Here is an 18,409-nt window from a genome sequence, read left to right as displayed (position 1 = left end):
TTACAAGGATTGTGTAGTAGAATTGAGAAGTTGAGGAATTGTATAGAGGTGGAGAAAAAACCTGAAAACATATTAAATCCATTACCGAGAGTAGGTTCAACCATAAGGAAGTCATGATAAATTAGCTTAATTTCATTAAGGAAGGTCATGTTATTGAGGCTAAGGATGTTATTGAGGCTAAGGTTATCATCCATGTATGAATAGGTATGATTAAACAAAGAGAGTTTATGAATAGTATTTTTGTTTTTCATGGTCTCAAGAAACCATTTATACTCAAAAAAGGTAGGTATAAATTGCACATAATGGGTGAGCAGGAAAAGCCCGTGGGAATACTAAGACATTGGTTATAACAAGAATCCATGTAATGACATCATTCAACTACTTCTTATTAAAGTGGGAAATATGTGCCACGTTGAATTTTTTAATTCGTCTAGGTTTATTGATGAAAGAGATGTGGGAAAGAGCCCTTAGCCGAGCATGGCTAAATGCAATCTTAGCCATTTCTTTCAGAACATTCTTCAGTCCTTTATCACCATTAAGGGGAATATTTCGTAACATTGAGTAATGTCTACAAAAAAGAGATGAAGTTTTTAACAAGCCAAAAGGGGTTATACTATATATTGATCAAGTCCAAACATACTTTATGCTTTGAAGCACAAACTAATGCAAACTCTGTTAGTATAAGGTCAAGGCAAAACGTGATATCCTTGGTAATGCTGGAAAAGATTCCGTTCAAGGGATCAAAAATCCAATTGAATTTGTGTTTGTGATATTTGTAGGTGGGAAACAAAACGGGTGATTTAATAGTCTCGAGAGTATATCCGAGATTATTACAATGATTAGCAACGGTATTGGTGACTTCAATAGGAGATAAATTAAGTCAAGTAAATTCTCCACCAAATAAAAGTAAGTGAGTGGCTTTCCAAGCGTATAGAAAGTCATTGTTGTAAAATAAACTTTTAATAGGCTGATGATAAGTCCACCCAATAAGGGCATTGTCTAACATTTTAGTTGCCAAAAAGTAGATCAAAACACTCACAGAAGATAGACTTGGGCAAAAACCAATCCAAAAGTTCATTCTAATACAAACAATGTATATAGATGAGATCTATCGTAGAAGTCTTTTTGGAGAGACTCTTCCTTCCACAAGGGCCAAAAATTTCCTGCAAGGTAAAGAGAATTACAAGTCAAGGAGGTGACGGATAGGTGTGTTTCTTCCTCTTCCTCTAGTAAAGCTTCAAGACTTTCCTCTATTAGAGCTAGCAGAAGTGCTAAGTGTTAGAAAATATGTGAAAGAGTTATTGGGGGTGGTTAAAGAGTTGGGTCTTTTCAGTGAGGGGGAATTATCATCTTCAATGCAAGGCTTGAGTAGTCCAATAATAATTTTATATCCTTTGTAATTGGCATAAGCAATGAAATAAGTACCCGCTTCATTAGATTTGAGCTCTTTAAGATATCAAGCATTAGGCCACAAAAGGCAATAACTAGTGGTTAGGCTTGCCTGCCCAACCAGGAGCAAATAAGTGATAAATGAAAGTCCACTGGCTTCTCAGCGAAGAGTTGTTCTAAGTGGTTGAGAATAAATCAAACGGCATGGTCAAACCACATAATAATGGAATCACGTGAGGCTTTAGGGTCCAGAAACTTGCATGCACATTTTTGGTAAGGTCAAAAAATATTCCAAATGGACTCGGTGTCGATGTCCGGATTGCTTTTATCCATATTCCCTTTTGTACGAATATATAGACCAGAATTAGACAAACACTAGGAGTGGTCAACACAACAGAGTTGAGGCTCAAGGGTGCCTTGATGAGTTCCCTTTTGTCCACATTTTAGAACCTTGAGTCTGCAGTCCTCCGCAGTGGAAGCAAGGAGGTTGGCAAGTTACACCCACTTAGGATAGGTTGGTGGGGAGGACCCAAAGTTGATAGTCAACCCCAAATGATTCAGCTTCTATTTGTTTGACCAACAGAAAGGAAAAGACTTTGAAAACTTTAGGAACCTTCTCCAACAGGTTAGAGTCACTGAGGGAACAAAGTTTGTTTTGAAATTCTTTGACTGCTTCTAAAGTAGCACTATCTCTGTAGAAGATACCGCCAGTTTGTGGGATAGCAGGAGTAGCAGGGGTACTAATAAAAGTTGGATTGAGGCCACATAAGTTTTCAAGAAAATTGGACATTTCAGCCCCAGAGGAAGAGAGCTGAGAGGAAGAGAACTGAGTTAAATGCTGGTTGTATTGTAAAGTTAGTATAGGCGATTGGGCAATGTATTGGGAGATCATAGCAACACCATCCTTACTATCCTTCTCTAAAGCGGCCAAGATTTTGACCTAATCATTAAAAGAGAGCATGTGTAAAATAGAAAACTTTTCTTCAGAAGCCAGGGTAGATTCATAGATAAGCTATGAAGCTTCCAAGTTGCTTATACATCTCAAGACTAAGGAAGTTGCCACAGAAAGAGGTTCGAAAGTTAATTCCAGACCTTGGGAGAGTGAAAAGGCCTGTAACAAATGGTTTTGATGAGTTAGAAAGAGATTATATGGGTAGAAGATTACAAAATTTTGGCCTTTCGGGCAAGAAAGGGCCTAGCTCTAGGGACACTGGTTTTTTTATAGGAATGGTCTTTAAGGTAAAATCTAGTTTGTTCTAGAATCCTTGCATGTTTCTCTGGGTCGTGGATGACCTCATGCGAGAAGTCTTTTTAAACTAAGTGTGATCCTGAAAGATTATATAAAAATCAAGGTTAGTAAAGGTGGATTAACATGTCGGCCTAAAATAGGCGAAGCCAAAAGACTACGATAGCCATGAGGAGGAATCCTAAACTATAGACCGCCTAGCACCAGCCAACCTAAGCAGGAATTATAGACAGTGGATCGGACTTAGCTCTTTAGTCCAATCATATCTCTAAAGCCAGCATCCCAGTTCCCCCAAAAAACTAGGAGATGTGTTGTGTTTAGGACGTGTTTGTTGTTGTTTTACATTAATAAATATACACAAAAGAACATGACAGTTCAAAAGAAAGCTGGCTTGAGACAAGTGACAATGGGTAGCACAAAAACAACTCAGCCTTTGAATTATTTTTGTACATAGCTATAAGAATGAGGTCTCATTCTAGTGTTTATATAGAAAGGGTAATCTCAACTGATCGTTTCACAAAAGTAGCAAGAGTCTGGTATAATAGTGACGGACAACAACTAAGCCAAAAAAATTCCAAGAGAGGGTAGATTCCTCACATGTATCCATGCAAACAAGACAACAAATATGTTAGCCTTAAACACGTTTTAAAGGTGTCGATAAACTTTATCAGTTGCTATCTATGTCCATTTTACAACTTTTTCAACTTAAAAAGCTTTTGTCCAAACCAATCTTGTATATTTGCAACGTAAAAAGATGTGTGTGTTTTTTGTGTTTTTTTTTAAGTTCATTTTAAGCTTGTATTCCAAAAGGTCGTCACTTCTTTCAAATACAAGTGGGAAAAAAAAAATTAGGGTATAAGTAAGGTTACTATATACCCCAAATTTTCAACTTTTTTAATTAGATACATAAATACATAAACTTCTTATCATAAGGCCACCACCCCTTCTAATCCAAATGTTTTACTCCCAATTTTATCCCCCAAAAAAATGTGTATCATCTGATCCATCAATTTGTATGGTATTTGACACAATTTTTGGCTATATGGTTTTTTGACTAAGTCCCAACATACTGCAAACCCAAAACATGTTTATGTACACTCCATTTTACAAGAGATTAAAACAACTACAACTAGTTGGATTATATGAATCGAGACCACGGCCTAGTGTTATCAGCCCAAGAGAGAAGGAAGATGTAAGCCCTGCAAACTTTGTGTATATCCACCAAAAAAATATACCCTAACACAAAAAAGAGTCCACTATTTTGCCTGCAAATTTTCTTTTAGGTCGAGCGAGGTATAACCTATTTCTCTCTCTCTCTTTCTTTAAAAAATCATGCAACATCATGTTCTTTTATCAGAAAAAACGGCATCAAGATAGAAGTCTTGTAACATCTAAGCAAAACAAAATTATCTTCAACCCTAGCGGTCAACAGTTCTAAGCACCAACTATACAACCCAATAGAAGCAATCCACTGCTACGACATTTTAAAAGCCAAAAAAAAAACCCCCCTTGCAGGAGTTTCAAGAACAAGCCCCAGGTGCCTTTAAACCCTAATAAAGGAAAAAGGGAAAATTACCGAAATACCCCTCTAGTTTGTGGAAATCCTCAAAATACCCTTGTATCTATTTTGGTCGGATTGTTCAAGATTTTCTAATCTTTATTCCTTTTCTACAATTGAAATCCATTTTTCGGTGCTTAGCATGTAATTTGTCACAGATTAATTCACAAAAAAGGCAATTATGACTAAAAATAATGAAGCAATACATCTCCAAAGCCTACTTCACCAACACAAATTCTAGTTTTAGCATCTTGTATTGATAGACAATCACTCTGTTTATGAAAATCTACAAACTTTTTTGTCTTTAGAGAAATTTAATCTCACGACCAGGTATTTTGGGAAATTATGACAAAATATTGGGGGTATTTAGAGTATTTTGGTAATTTTCCCAAAGAAAAAATAAAAAATGTAGTATGGAGTTTATCAACAAGCCCATTGCATGATGTTAAACACGTGCAATATGGTAAAAAAGTCCACCCTATACAGCATGCAAAAAAACCAAACAAAAAACAGTTGTTAAATGTCACGAGACCCCTCCGGGCCGGACACCTCCACAAAAACATTAAAATGTGATGCAAAAAACCCATCACAATAAAAAAATCCTTAATGGTTATGTATTGTCAAATTTTGCATAATTTTCACAAAATACACAACAGCGCAATCGCATTATTAACAACCATCTAAACGAGCTAGTGTACAGTGACGATATGTATGTAGTAGTAAATAAAAAACTGAGCCATTTTTGGCAAGGATCAACTTGAGAAGTACGATCATGTTCCACCAACTCCATAGCCACACGCCCAAAGGCAGAGGCCACCCAAATAAATGGGAGGGGGGGGGGGGGGGGTGCTAATGAGGGTGAATAAGAAGGGGGGGAAAGGAATGGTGGGCAGCAATGTGCATAAAGCAAGGAGGGATCGTGCTGCTCACAATAAAAATTGCTAAGTAGGCTATAGTTCCCCAAAACATTTACACTCATAATTTATGCAAAATCAAAAAAAAATGTTGAGCCTTTCGTGAGAGCATTTCTTTTGGAGAAATTTTAATTCCCTTTGACAAATAAGGTTAGTTCCAAAAATAATTCCACTACTTAGCTGCCTTTGATTTCTGGCATTCGGACCATCGGCTGCACCATCTTCAAATGGATACACCACGATTCCTGACATCCTTCCCGCTTGAGACTGACACCAAGACAAGACTCCTCCCACTCTTCTCGATGCCAACTCAAGGGAGTGATAATATTCAATTCTCTCTTACAAATCCCTTAACCCCGAAATGTCTTTCCTTATCGCTTTGCAATTTCCAGTTGAAGTCATCTAACTAAATGTGAACTCAACCTTCCAGGGTCAACAGGTGGGAGTTCTCTAGTTCACCCTTGGTTCAAGGTCACTGATGCCTTTTCTCAGTTATGGTTGAGCACAATAGTCAGAGCGTTCCCCTAAGATGAATGTATTTAATAGCTACACAAAGCCCTCATTCCCAAGTTTGATTTTCGCTCCGTAGATCGGGATCCCTTTTCTTGTTCTTGAATTAATTTAACAGACAATAGAAAATTGGGTTCAACGTTTCAACCAACAAATTAACCCTCCGAAATCCACCCACCCACCAAACCATTTAGTAAATGCACCTTCTCAAGGTAGTACTATGATACTAGGAAACAGTATTTCAATCATGTCAAACCAAGAATACATTTCAAGCATTTGAAAGCAACATGTAAACTATTGCATACCCTTGCAAGTGTGCATTTATTAGGTTGTTCCCACCTTTTTTCTTTTTAGAATATTTTACTTCCTTTTTCCTTTAGTATTAATAACTTTATCTAGTTATCTTTCAAGCAATCACATATACTCCTCCAAGCATATCCCTAACCTCGTCCCACGACTTGCGTATCATGTCTCCTCCACCACGTGTGGAGGTGACGCCTTGACACAATTTTCAATTCTTATTTTTCTTAATCTTCTGTGGGAGAGGCTGACAGAAATAATCACTCTAGATTCTTTTTAAATTAATAATCCAAGAAGCAGAGCAAAGGCTCGACTGATGAGGACAATTGCGGAATAGCCCATCTAGGTTCCTTTTTTACCAAACAATTAGAAGAGTTCCTTAATTAATTCACATCCTCCTCCCTTATCATGATCCCTTCATGGATTCATTTTTTTTTCCTCCTTTTTCGGTCGGCATCCGGCCTACCCGGACTAGGCCAATTCCACGGGTCTCACCACCCGATCGGGACTCACTCCCATTCAATCCCATTTCTAGTGCAGTGAATGAACCCGAGCTCAAAACATAGCCCAATGGTTATCAGTCCTAGCCGAAAAGAACCATCCCTTGTTGCATCCCATAGGTAAACACCTGCACCGGCTTTTTTCCAAACATGTAAGACAAAGTTCACACTTAATATTATTCTATGTTATGCTAGCGCTATCCACGTCAAATCTTCTCGATAAAGTTTTTAATCCTAGTTGAAATTTAGAGTGAGTCCCTTGAGTTATAATCCCTTATTTCCTATTTTCTTATAGTCTCTACTCAAACAAGACCTTAAGAAAACAACAAGTCTCTTGGAATTTTAAGGTTGTGTCTTGACGTAAGTTTCAAGTTAACCCCGTCATAAATGAATCCCATAAGTTTTCTTTGCATCATTTTCCATCCATGGGGCATCTCCATGGAAACAATGGGAGCTTTCCATAGACATAAAATGTCAATCCGTGGGACGCAATTGGCCCGACTAGTGCATGGAGACTACAAGAGATAGCTAATCTCTCGAAAAACCCAAGTCTATGTCGCTCTTGTTTATCTAAGTCTAAAGTACATGTCAGACATCAAAAGCTACTTTCTCTACTGCAATCTTATTTAGACGAATTTGTGTAGCTATAGGTCTTCAAATGAATGAAACTTAATCTAACAAGGGCAGAATATCATCTACACTCTCATGTGCTCAAATGTCATTTTTGACACCTGAACAAAATCGCGCATAAGATAAACAACCCATTTTGAGGTTATTGGTTTCGATCCCATAAGGGCTCCTCTATAGCTTCCTCTAGACGTGCTCTATCTACCTCTAATGTCAAAATCCAGTTTTAATGCATATTGTGCATAGGGAACAAAAATAGCTCATGGACGGGCACGACTAAAAGTACAACTTCATCGCGAGAAACTTACATTAAAAGACAGAGCTTTTACTTGCGACCGCATTGGTATGCTCAGAACAGCAATACAATACCGTACACGAGAGAGACGAGTGATTGAAGAAACAGTAGACAATTGTTGAACTACTACACCAATTCTTACTCTTTATTATCCAAAACTTAGGTCTTAAAGTTACAAAAATTGGCTTTTATACCTTAGCCAAGGTGTACAAAGGGATTCCTTGCTAATTGAGGCTCAGTATAAGGTTAAGAGAGTGCACATAATTACAAACATGGAAGCCATTGGCCCCCTTCCACTCACTCTGATACTCAATAACATTACAACAGCTTTGGACTTGCAAGATTTTTCGATAATATAATGGGTTTGATTACAATAATTAGGCCTGAAAAAATGTGTGGAGTCCTACTTGATACTCTTCTTTTGCTCTTGTTAGCTGAGCAGCTAACATTCCCCCCTCCTTGCCTGTGTCGTCCGCGACAAACTACTTAGGGTGCTAAGTAGTGGTCGGGCTTGCACATTGTTGTTCATTGGGCTAGATGCTCAAGACCTTGTTGGTCTTTGATACGTAGCTCTTTGTCTTCAGTGGACATAAATTGCATGTTGATTGTATTCTTCAGCTCCATTGGTGAATAGTTGACAAACCAAGCCCGGAGGTTTGTGATGACAGGGCCAAAGATTTTTTATCTACAAGTGAAAAATCCCGTGTAGAATGCTTCTTCAAATGTTTTCATGTAATAGGACGGGCAAAACATGGCCCTTGCGTAGAATCCATAAAGTACTTCTTCAGATGGTTGGCCAGAGACATCATAGCATAGACCTTGTGTATCTTCAAGGAAGGACATCCATGCTGCATTTGTTTGTTCTGCCTTATGAAAGGTTTGCAAACAAGTGAGGAGCATCTTTGCAATCTTTACAACCATAATACATGCTAAATCTCGAATACCTCAAAATAGTTGTATGGTCGATGATAGTGTCTCCGCCATGTATAATTCTGTCGGTTGGTTATTTCGAGCTGGTGGAAACTGGGGGTAGTTAAGCCAAGTTGGTTTTTTCTGTTTGAGGAGAAGGTGTTGTTGCCAATTTTTGACTCTTGGTACCATGCACTACACAAGATCCTGTTTGATAAGTAATGGTGCATTTCTGAAAAAAATTAGATACTTGAGATGCCGATTAAGCCAGATCTCTCGCCATTTTGAGTGTTGTAGTGCAGGATTGGCCTGGAGATCCTTGAGGAGTCTTTCTTTGATTTGGAGGACTTTGAATTTAATGAGAGGGTAAGAGAGATCTTGTTGATGCCACATTTCATTGATTGTGGAGGGTGTGAGTAGATTGACATTGATTGAGTGTATAATGCGTTCTTCTCATTGCATTGACTCCTTCCAAATGGTCTCTGTTTCCTCCTCTATCTGGTTTTTCAAAACAACTTCCTCCTCAACAGTGAGGCTTTTAGGAGTAGTGGAACGTTCCACTTCTCCTTGAGAAATTTCAAGCTCATGAGGACTGGACTCTTCTATGGTTGACACTTCCATATCCATGAACTGAAGGGTATCCTTACCTTACATTGCGTAAGTGACTTGCTCATCCCTCAACGTGGTTCCATGTGCCACGATAGCTTCTTAATCTTGCTTAACTCTCGTTAAGTTGAGCGGTCTGCTTTTGGTAGTTGTCTTCTCGCTACATGAAGCTGATTTACAATTCTCTTCTTTGCATCTGCTCAAGATTTAGCTCCATCTCTAAGTCCTTAACCTTCTGCCTCATTGTCTGATATGCAACAACTGTGCCTTGTAGTGGGGCTATTGTTGGATTATTCTTTAGCTGATTCTGAAGAGCATTCTATTCTTGGAATCTTGCTTCCGCCTCGGCTAACTGTGTATTTGCAATGTTAGCTGAATTTGTAGGCTTCGCACCATAGACTTTGATTCATGTAGAGCTAAAGTGGCCTTTGCTCGTGTTGCTTATTTTTTCTCTATAGAGATTCCATATTTGTTGATGTCTTTGCACTTAGTTCATCCAATTCTTGTTCTTTAAATTCTATGGCTTCTTTGTATGACTCAACACATATATTGGCCAAGTCTAGACTTTGCTATAGAGCCGCACATGCTTGTATACACTATGTAGATTTTGGTGTGGCGAGCATAGATTTCATCCTTCATTTTGTCTATTACATCGTGGGCATACTGTGTGTATTCATCTATGTCATCTAAATTCTCAATTGTTCTTGTGTTGCTCACTTCTGACTGGTCTGTTTATGTGTCCTTAGTCTCAGTCATTGGCGCATCTAGTTCGTTAGCTTGAGTAGTTGGTGTTGTTGTGGGACTAGCTCATTCAGTCACTTGTACCTTGATAGTTTCTTTGAGTGGTTCGGAATCAGGTTCCACATTGGTAGCAATGGGATTGGTTTCCTTTGGTGTAGTCCCCTATTGTGGTGGTGTATTTGTGGGAGAGAAGTGTGGAACTTCAACAACAGGGTTTTCTAGTGCTTTGGGTGAATTCTCTTAAGTATGTGTGTTGTCTTCTTCTTGTGCTTGGGCATGTTCTCTTTGTCATTCCTCGTAGAGATGCTCTAGGCCATCCCAAGGGTCATCCTTTCCATCATCGAACATTGGGTATTTAGTTTGAAGTTTCACTCTTCTTGGAGATGGTTTCCATTTTTCCTCAAAATCTCCTTTGAGTCCTCTTTCTAGCTCAAAAGCTGCCTTCTCTCTTTCGAGTCTTGTTGCCCTTTCTGCTGGTTCTTCTATAACTATTGTCAGTCTATGTTTCTGGTTTGATTTACTTCATCCACTTGAGCTTTCCCTTTCTCTTTCATTTTTCTTTCAAGAGGAGTGTCCTCCTCTTCCTGCGCTTCCTCTTCTATGTTCCTTTCTTCTTTTGTTGTTGCGGAGGTGGGTACTTGAGTTGGTACATTAACTAATCGAGTCCTCAGTATTGTTGCTACCGGTCGAGCCCGTGTTTGCACTTCTAGCTCCTCATTTGTCTTGTTGAGCAACCATAAATTTTGCTCTAGGGCAGGTGGAAAATGCTCTACTTGGCCTATAGCGTGATAGGCAATTCTTGTGAGCACTTCTAGAGCTCCTAAAAGTATGATTTTCTATGGCTTCTTCACATGAGTGAGGGTTGTGTAGATGCATTGTGCGTGGTTCACCTCTGTCATCCCCTCTGTACTTTTGGTATAGTCCTATCATGAAAACAGTGCGGTTGAAGTTGAAAGCTAAGGGTGCTCGAACGCATTCCCAAGGGTTGCTTGTCGACAGAAGTGGATGCACGCTACATGCGAATTCAAATGTAGAAGAGGGTTAGGGATCCTTTCTCCAACTCCCTCCATATCCACATAAGAGGCAAGTAGATCTTGATACATCAACTCTAAACATAGAACTATAGTGATTTCAAATGCGAGCTTCCAAGCCTTCGCTGCCAAAACTTGAGATATTTCGTTAGTCATAGGAATGGACAACGCTTCTTTTCCTAATGAAAACTTCAATTTGAACTTGTAATCACCAGCCCCTTCATCTTCAACAATTACCCGAAGAAAGAACATACATCATCTTCACGTTGATGTATTGCAAGTATACGCACCATTGCAGAAACATAGGGAGGAGTCTTTCTTATCTCAACGGGAGAAAGAACTTAGAAGGACAAACAAGGAACGATGGGTCTATATACCCAAAGGATCCTATAACAAATACGCCACCGCCCTTTGCTAACATCACTAACCTTTTACATTTCACCAGCGATGGCAAGGATGGTCTACTGGGATACACTAAACATTTGGAAATGCGAGGATTGAATGCGAAAACAAAAAACCTCCTAGCAATGGAGAACATGCAGCTGAAGAAACTTAATGAAGCATGCACTAAGAAGATTTCATCAAACAAAGAGACAATCCACAACCTTAAGAAGAAGATCACAAGTTTGCGTGTGAAAGACACCATGCAATAAGAGGGCGATCAGAAAAGCCCTCAAAACCTTCTTTCACATACACACACAATACGCAAAGACAAGGCTAAGTGAGGGGCATAGAGAAACTCTCACCTCATTTATATAGTGATACACTACCAATAGATCTATTGCGAAGCGCCACAAGGAGAATCCACTCCGGATCTGCTCATCAAGATTTTAGAACCCTGAGGCTTATGATTATAAGCCGCAGCCGCCATGGTAACTCCAAAGAGAGAGAGAGGTTAAGCCCTATACGTAGAAAGCGCGCATGCATAGCAGACAGAGCATCAGGGTTAAGGGGCAGAGAGTGAGACAGAGGGTGAGGCAGAGAGTGGGGCATGATGCTTTAGCAAAGTATGTACACACCATAATAGGTAATAATGCATTAAACTAAGCGTCACATAAATTAACAGTGGGAAATGAGCCAGGCGTCCCCTTGGGCGCGGGGGGGGCGGGGGGATCCCACGTGGATTTTACCAAAAGAGGCCAATCGCCCAATAAAAAGCCCCGTCTCACATGGGGTTTCAATAGATACCAAAAAGTGGGGAAGGAATGCGGCTTGATGCCATGAATAGGCACGAGTCATGCCAAGGGGGGGGGGGGGGGGGGGGGGGGCATACTACGTGGATTTTACCAAAAGACGCCAAGCCCAGGGAAGGGCCCCGTCTCACGTGGGGTTTCAATAGATACCAAAAAGTGGTAAGGAATACAGCTTGATACCATGGAAAGGCACAAGTCATTCCAGGGGGGCGGGGGGTTGGTTAATATCTATTATATAATGTGAAAAAGAGGAGCTAAGTTAAGATTGAGCAACATATGTTGCAGGAACGTACAAGGTGCCTAATGTATATCTATAGGCCAGGTTCAAAGAGTAGTCGAAGATTTGTAGAGGTTTTGGATAGGAGAATTCTGCGCGTATGGTAGAAAGCAATGCATATGAGTTTGTGAGTGTGTTTTATGCGTGGAACAGACTTCTAGTTACTTGTAGTTAAAAGTAGTACTTTGGTGTGTGTGTGTGTGTGTGTGTGTGTGTGTGTGTGTGTGTGTGTGTGTGTGTGTGTGTGTGTGTGTGTGTGTGTGTGCGGATGTGCGTGTGCGTGTGCGTGTGCGTGTGAGACACACACACACACACACACACACACACACACAGAGGGTGTGTTGTAACTTGAGCTAGGGCCGGTGATGTCGGAGGCAATTCATAGCTTGGAGGGAGCGCAGCAGAAGGCGAGAGAGAGAGAGAGAGAGAGAGAGAGAGAGAGAGAGATGCAACAAAAAAATAACACTATTCTATTGCTTTTGATTGAGTATAAATCCTTTTACATTTGTAGGCTAAACTTTTCATGCAAAAACCATGCAAACTCCACTTGTGGAGTGGCTCATAACTAAAAGTATTTGCATGCCATAGGATCTTGTTCCCACGGGTTCACACTAAACTAATATAGGGCTTGGAAACCCAACAGGGTGCTCTTTTAGACCACCTTAAGAACCCTTTTACTTTTACTAAGTCTAGGTGAGTCCACACCCTTTAGAAATTCCCCTCATGGGTACTACACCCTTTAAGTGTCTTTTCTGCATGATTCCATTCAACCTAGGCATCCAATAGACAAGAGGTGTTACACACACGCATAGCATAAATCCCATAAACCTAGCAACCCTCCATTTGGGGTTTACACTATGATATCTAACAACTCTAACACACTCCTATCTACAAGCAAAATAACATCTCCAATTTAGGAGGCCATCCCCACTCAAAGAGATAGATTCTATTGTATTGCATTTGTCTTTCTTGAAGCAATTGAAAGAAGGCTATTTAGGTGGCTTAGTGAGTATGAGTAAACTCTTGGTCTTGTGATTGGAGTGTGTGCTTAATTGTGTGCTTGTATGTGACTATAAGCACCATTCTCCTCTGTGAGTGAAGATTTTTATCAAGTACCTTCATTGGCATGTGGTGATTAATACAACTAGTGCGTGCTTGACAAGAGGATGCTCTTGAGACCCAAGTGATTGGTAAGAAGTCCTTTGCGAACTTAATGTGTATAGGTGGAGCTTAGTTAGTGATTAGAATATAATCAGTCAGTCAATTCAAGGATAATCTCTATGTACATTGATGGAGCATTCTCTTTAATCATTTTACTCTATGCATCCTATGAAGCTCTCACACTCGTTCCTGCGATGCCTCCAAGCCCTAGTCGAGTTATTGTGCCTTGGATTGAAAATCTGGTTGGTCTTGGGTTGTGGATTTTGCCTATGCTACGACTATCCCCAACAACTGAAAAACGAATGGGATAAGGGAACATCAAGAAATCAAGGATTTGAGGGAGATAGAAGCCTAAATTCCCTCATTATTGAAAAACTATGTGATTCTTAATGTTGAGATTGTGAGCATTCTCAAATAATAGAGTGAAGTCGACAATTCTATCATGTTGACATCTTTAAGCTTTGCCTCTTCTACCAAGTCCTTGCACTCAAAAATCATGTTGAGAGTTCACAACTAGCCCCTTTATCTCTATGGAGATCAATGTTCCATGATTATGGTGTAAGCATCCAACAAAAAATGGAAGTGGTGGATTTTATCATCTCTCACTATTTGAGGACAAAACCAAGTATAAATGACCTTTACATATGGTTCTTCAATATTGACTTTGAAGCCTTGTGATGTGAGCTCTTAGTTTTTCATTATCATGAGAGGTGGGTGGTTTGCAAAGGTTTTCTAGACTTGATAATCCTATCTTTCATTTTCACAAACTAATATGCTTTGGTCACAATTATTGTTAGCTTTTCTTGAACTATCTTAGAAGAACATCTATGGGATGGTACATTGTGTTTCACTCTCAACACATCATGACACTATGGATAGATTGTGCAGGTTGAATTAGCTTTTGCATACTGAATCAAGTTATTTGCTACTCAAATGTATATGAAGAATTGAAAGGCCCCAAGGGCAAACATCCTTCATGACTATTGATGTAGCTTTCAATATTTTAGATGGCCATGCTGCACAACGTTAGATGCTCTAAAAACATGCATGGGATTTAACTTTTTAGCTTCACAAAGGTGATGGAAAACTTCAAGAATCTATGACAATAAAGATTAATCATAATGTATCATTCATAGGAAAGTGGAGCTAAGAAGTTTATTGAAATACCCCTCACAAACTAGTTTGCACATGCATAGTCACTCCACATGTGGCTCCTTCTCTTTACGACATTATCAAGATTTTTTTGAATGGGCCTTACTATGCAAGTGGAGAGGAAGTCTACTTGGCACAAGATGCCAAAACTTTTATTTGTGCTACTTGAATTACAAGTGTTGGTCCTTCTAGACAACAAAAGACGTGCATTTGTAAGAAGTATAATCCAAAGGAATTGCAAGGACTCAATTCTATCATATATAATCGAATGTAAGCATTTCATTGTGATAAAAGCGATCCACACTAGAAAAACAAAATATTCTCTATAAAATGATGCGCACTATTTACTTAGTGGCACAAGGATGTTGGTATCATTATGGCCTGGACAACACCTTTTAGTGGAGGTAGATTCTTCTATCCATCAAGAAGGAGCACATTGTCTGTGTATAATTTTTCTCTACGATTTGACATACTATCACTCTATGACGCAAGTTAGATATATTCTTACATGGATTGTTTCATAAAAAAACACATGGCTACATAGTTATGATCATGATCCTAAGTTGGTAGTAACCTCCTATGGATCAAAGATCAACGAGTGAATACTTGGCTCAAGGCAGCATTCTGTGATGCATGCTAGCATCACTGAGGTTGCAAGTAAGAATACTAGACTCAAGAAGTATTGTCACCAAAAGAGACTTGGAAGATTAAGTCCATGAATTTTTCCGCAGCCTATAAGGTCTCCCCAATCTCATTTTTTAAAAAAAAAATCAAAAAATATTAAGTGCATAAGTGAAGGGTGAGTTTAAGAAATAAAAAGAAAGATCACAGTGGAAAGTCAAAAGACATATGAAGGTGGAAAGTCAATAGACTTTTTCTGTCCAAATAAAGAGGTTCTCTTCTCTTTTATTTACATTGAAAAAGCTATAAGTTAGGTTATGACCCATTTATAATACCCTTTAGATAAGGTGATTAATTTTTTACATCCCAAGGACAATCAAAGTGTGAAGGTTGGACAAAGTAGTTTTATATTGGGCAACGTACCTAAATAAGATGTTCCCAATAATATACTTTTAAGTTTTTACAAAACATGAAAATTTTAGTTTTTGGAAGTTGAGAATTTTCACTTGTTTTTGAGGACCAAAACTCTTTTCACGGGGTAGTAATGTTAGGACAATTCCCTTGCAATATCATTACACCTGTTTTATGGCCCATCTATTTAAACTAATTGTGTAGATTATAAGTCGCGTGTAATTCCATGGCCATTAATATAGCATATACCATATCCATGGATAGTGACCCAACCATGTTGATAGCGATACTAGGACCATATGAAGAGACTCGATGGCCATAAATCCCTAATATATGGCACCAACGGATTTTACACTACCATATGGGTAGCAAAAATAGAATCCCACTAGGTTTATCAATGAGTCTTACCAATTTTCCATCTTCATAGGTAGTTGCACAAAATTCCATCTCAACAACCATATTCCTATGGTCCTCTGCTTGCAAAGACCTTGCCCTATAGGCTTATTTTTGGTTTCTCATGTCTTTGGATTTTATTTTCTTTTTTCTTATATATTTTCCCTTTGTGGCTATGATGTTTTACAAAAAAAATACATCAAATTTTGTGTAGAGGGAGCGTGTAGAGTCTTTCATAGGCACCTTTCAAATCATTGACATTGACATCAAAAAGCTCTTACATGCTTCTTATGGATCGCTTAATTGTGGTGGCAAGGAAATATACTTATGTGGTCATACGTACATGACACCATATACTAATGGGTCAAGCACTTCAATTTCCCTCCTGCCAATTTTGCAAGGATGTAATGGCCCGTATCCATGAATGCCACACTTCTCTTCCAACTAAGAGATGAATGAAGGTGATGGGCATTCCACGTTAGAATCCACTTATGCCTCTCTTGCCACAGCATCTTTTGTGTTTTTTTCCTATTGCAAGAAGTAGAGAAGAAGCCAACATGATGGATGTGCAAGGGTAGCACCACCTTTTTGTTTCCAACAACAAGAATTCCCCTTGGAATGAGAGTTCTTGTAGTAAGGACATCAAATTTTGGCGATCCATTACTAAAATAAATTCCAACTAAGGAGATAGCCAAATTAATACAGATGGTCTTTACTCTACTTTCTTCCAAAATCTTTTTTCAAATTCAAGTATTTTACCATTTCTCAAAATTCTTTATCAATTTTTTTAAAGTTCATTTCTCACTCTCTCCAAACTATGTTTTGAAAGTAGATTTTTCACTATCTTCAAACTCTACCCTCTAGGTCTTGTTCACTAGCTTCAAAACAAAGCAATGGCATCCCAACATGCTCCCCTCTACCCTCTAGGTCTTGTTCACTAGCTTCAAAACAAAGCAATGGCATCCCAACATGCTCCCCTCTTGCAACTTCTGTAGATATCTCATGTAGATGACTAGTGTAGAACTTTAGACATGGTCATTCCATAACACGTAGGTTGCCAAAGTAGTTTTTTTTTAGTGACCTTAAGTGGCCTACCTTTAATAACACCTCTATTAGTGACCCTAAGTGGTCAACCCCTAATAACACATCTTTGGCCCTTTTTAGTTGAAAGAATGGACAGTCGCATACAAACTTGATGTACCTATGACTCTGATGAACTATATCTGTCTCATATAATTGTTTGCTTGCACTTTAATGATGGGGTTTGCAAAGTGTGAGAAGGCCTTGAGCAATTCCTTCCATGCTCAAGCAACAAAGTGGAGATTTAAGCCATTCACTATCCGTGGCATGCGAGGGGGAGAGTCCTACCATGCACCCAACTAGAGTCCATCCCAAATAATGTCCGGTGGCCATCGCAATGCTAACAATATCCTTCGCCATCCAGCCATAAGCCGTCGTAGCGCCTGATGATGGTGTGGCAGCCGCCACTTAGCGAAAACTCATGAAAAGGTACTTGCTAAGAGTGTCGAAGGGTGGATTGGGAACTCCGCAAGTGCAATAGAAATGACTCTCTCTCTCTCTCTCTCTCTCTCTCTCTCTCTCTCTCTCTCTCTCTCTCTCAACTGGATACGTAGAGGATACGAAGAGGACATGGTTACAACCTACACATGAGGTAGGTACGAAGATGACTTTCTATAGAGAGCATCTTCTCCAACTCACGAAGGATGGTTTTGTGATCAGACCAAGATACATGGACACTCATCTATCCCACGCGATATGATGTGCTATTCGTCGGATACGCACGCCCTCACATCAGCTAGAGATCGAGACAAGCAGATTTACAGTACCTGTTGAGTTCAAGATTTGTCAAGTGTGCCAGATAGAGCCAGAGACAGAGCTACATTACATGTCACTGCCCAGTATACTATGAGATACGAGGCTGCTTTCACTGTCTGTTCAAAGAGGGTTTTGGGCCACTTTCTAGGGTAATGAGATACCAAGATTAGAGATGCCTCGGATTATACTTACTGGAGATTCGCAAACACAGAGAGGACCTCTTGAAGACGGGCACAATGAGAGAGATCAAGCAACAACAGAAGATCACAGATTTCTTTCAATCACAGACAAAGGAGTCCGAGCAGCCCCAACAGCATAACAACACCAAAGGCATACTACTTCATCGGGCGATGAGAGTTACCACGGTCCCATCGCCCATCGATGAGGATGAGGGGGCCGTCTCGACATCGATGCAAACTGCGACAGAGGATCCATACCATACTGGCACGACATAGGAGCCGTCCCGACAGAGTGCCTACCTTGTAGGACATTGAATCTCTATAGCCTTTTGGATATTGATGTATATGTATATGATGCCTCGACATTCAGAGAGCTCCATTGTATCAGCTCACCCTTTGTATTCCCCTTGTATCAGCTTTCACCTCACCCCTACCGACTATTTTCTTTTCAGTTCTTTCTACTTTTTGTACCCAGACCTGGTATTAGATTCACCACATGTAACAATTTGGTCTCATAGGTCATTTTGGCCTTTTGAAGACGTTAATATTACATTTCATTT

Source organism: Adiantum capillus-veneris, chromosome 7, assembly GCF_014529385.1.
Source record: "Adiantum capillus-veneris isolate H3 chromosome 7, ASM1452938v2, whole genome shotgun sequence".
In the NCBI taxonomy this organism is placed as follows: domain Eukaryota; kingdom Viridiplantae; phylum Streptophyta; class Polypodiopsida; order Polypodiales; family Pteridaceae; genus Adiantum; species Adiantum capillus-veneris.
The sequence above is the reverse complement of the archived record's forward strand: the minus strand, read 5'-3'. Positions refer to the sequence as shown.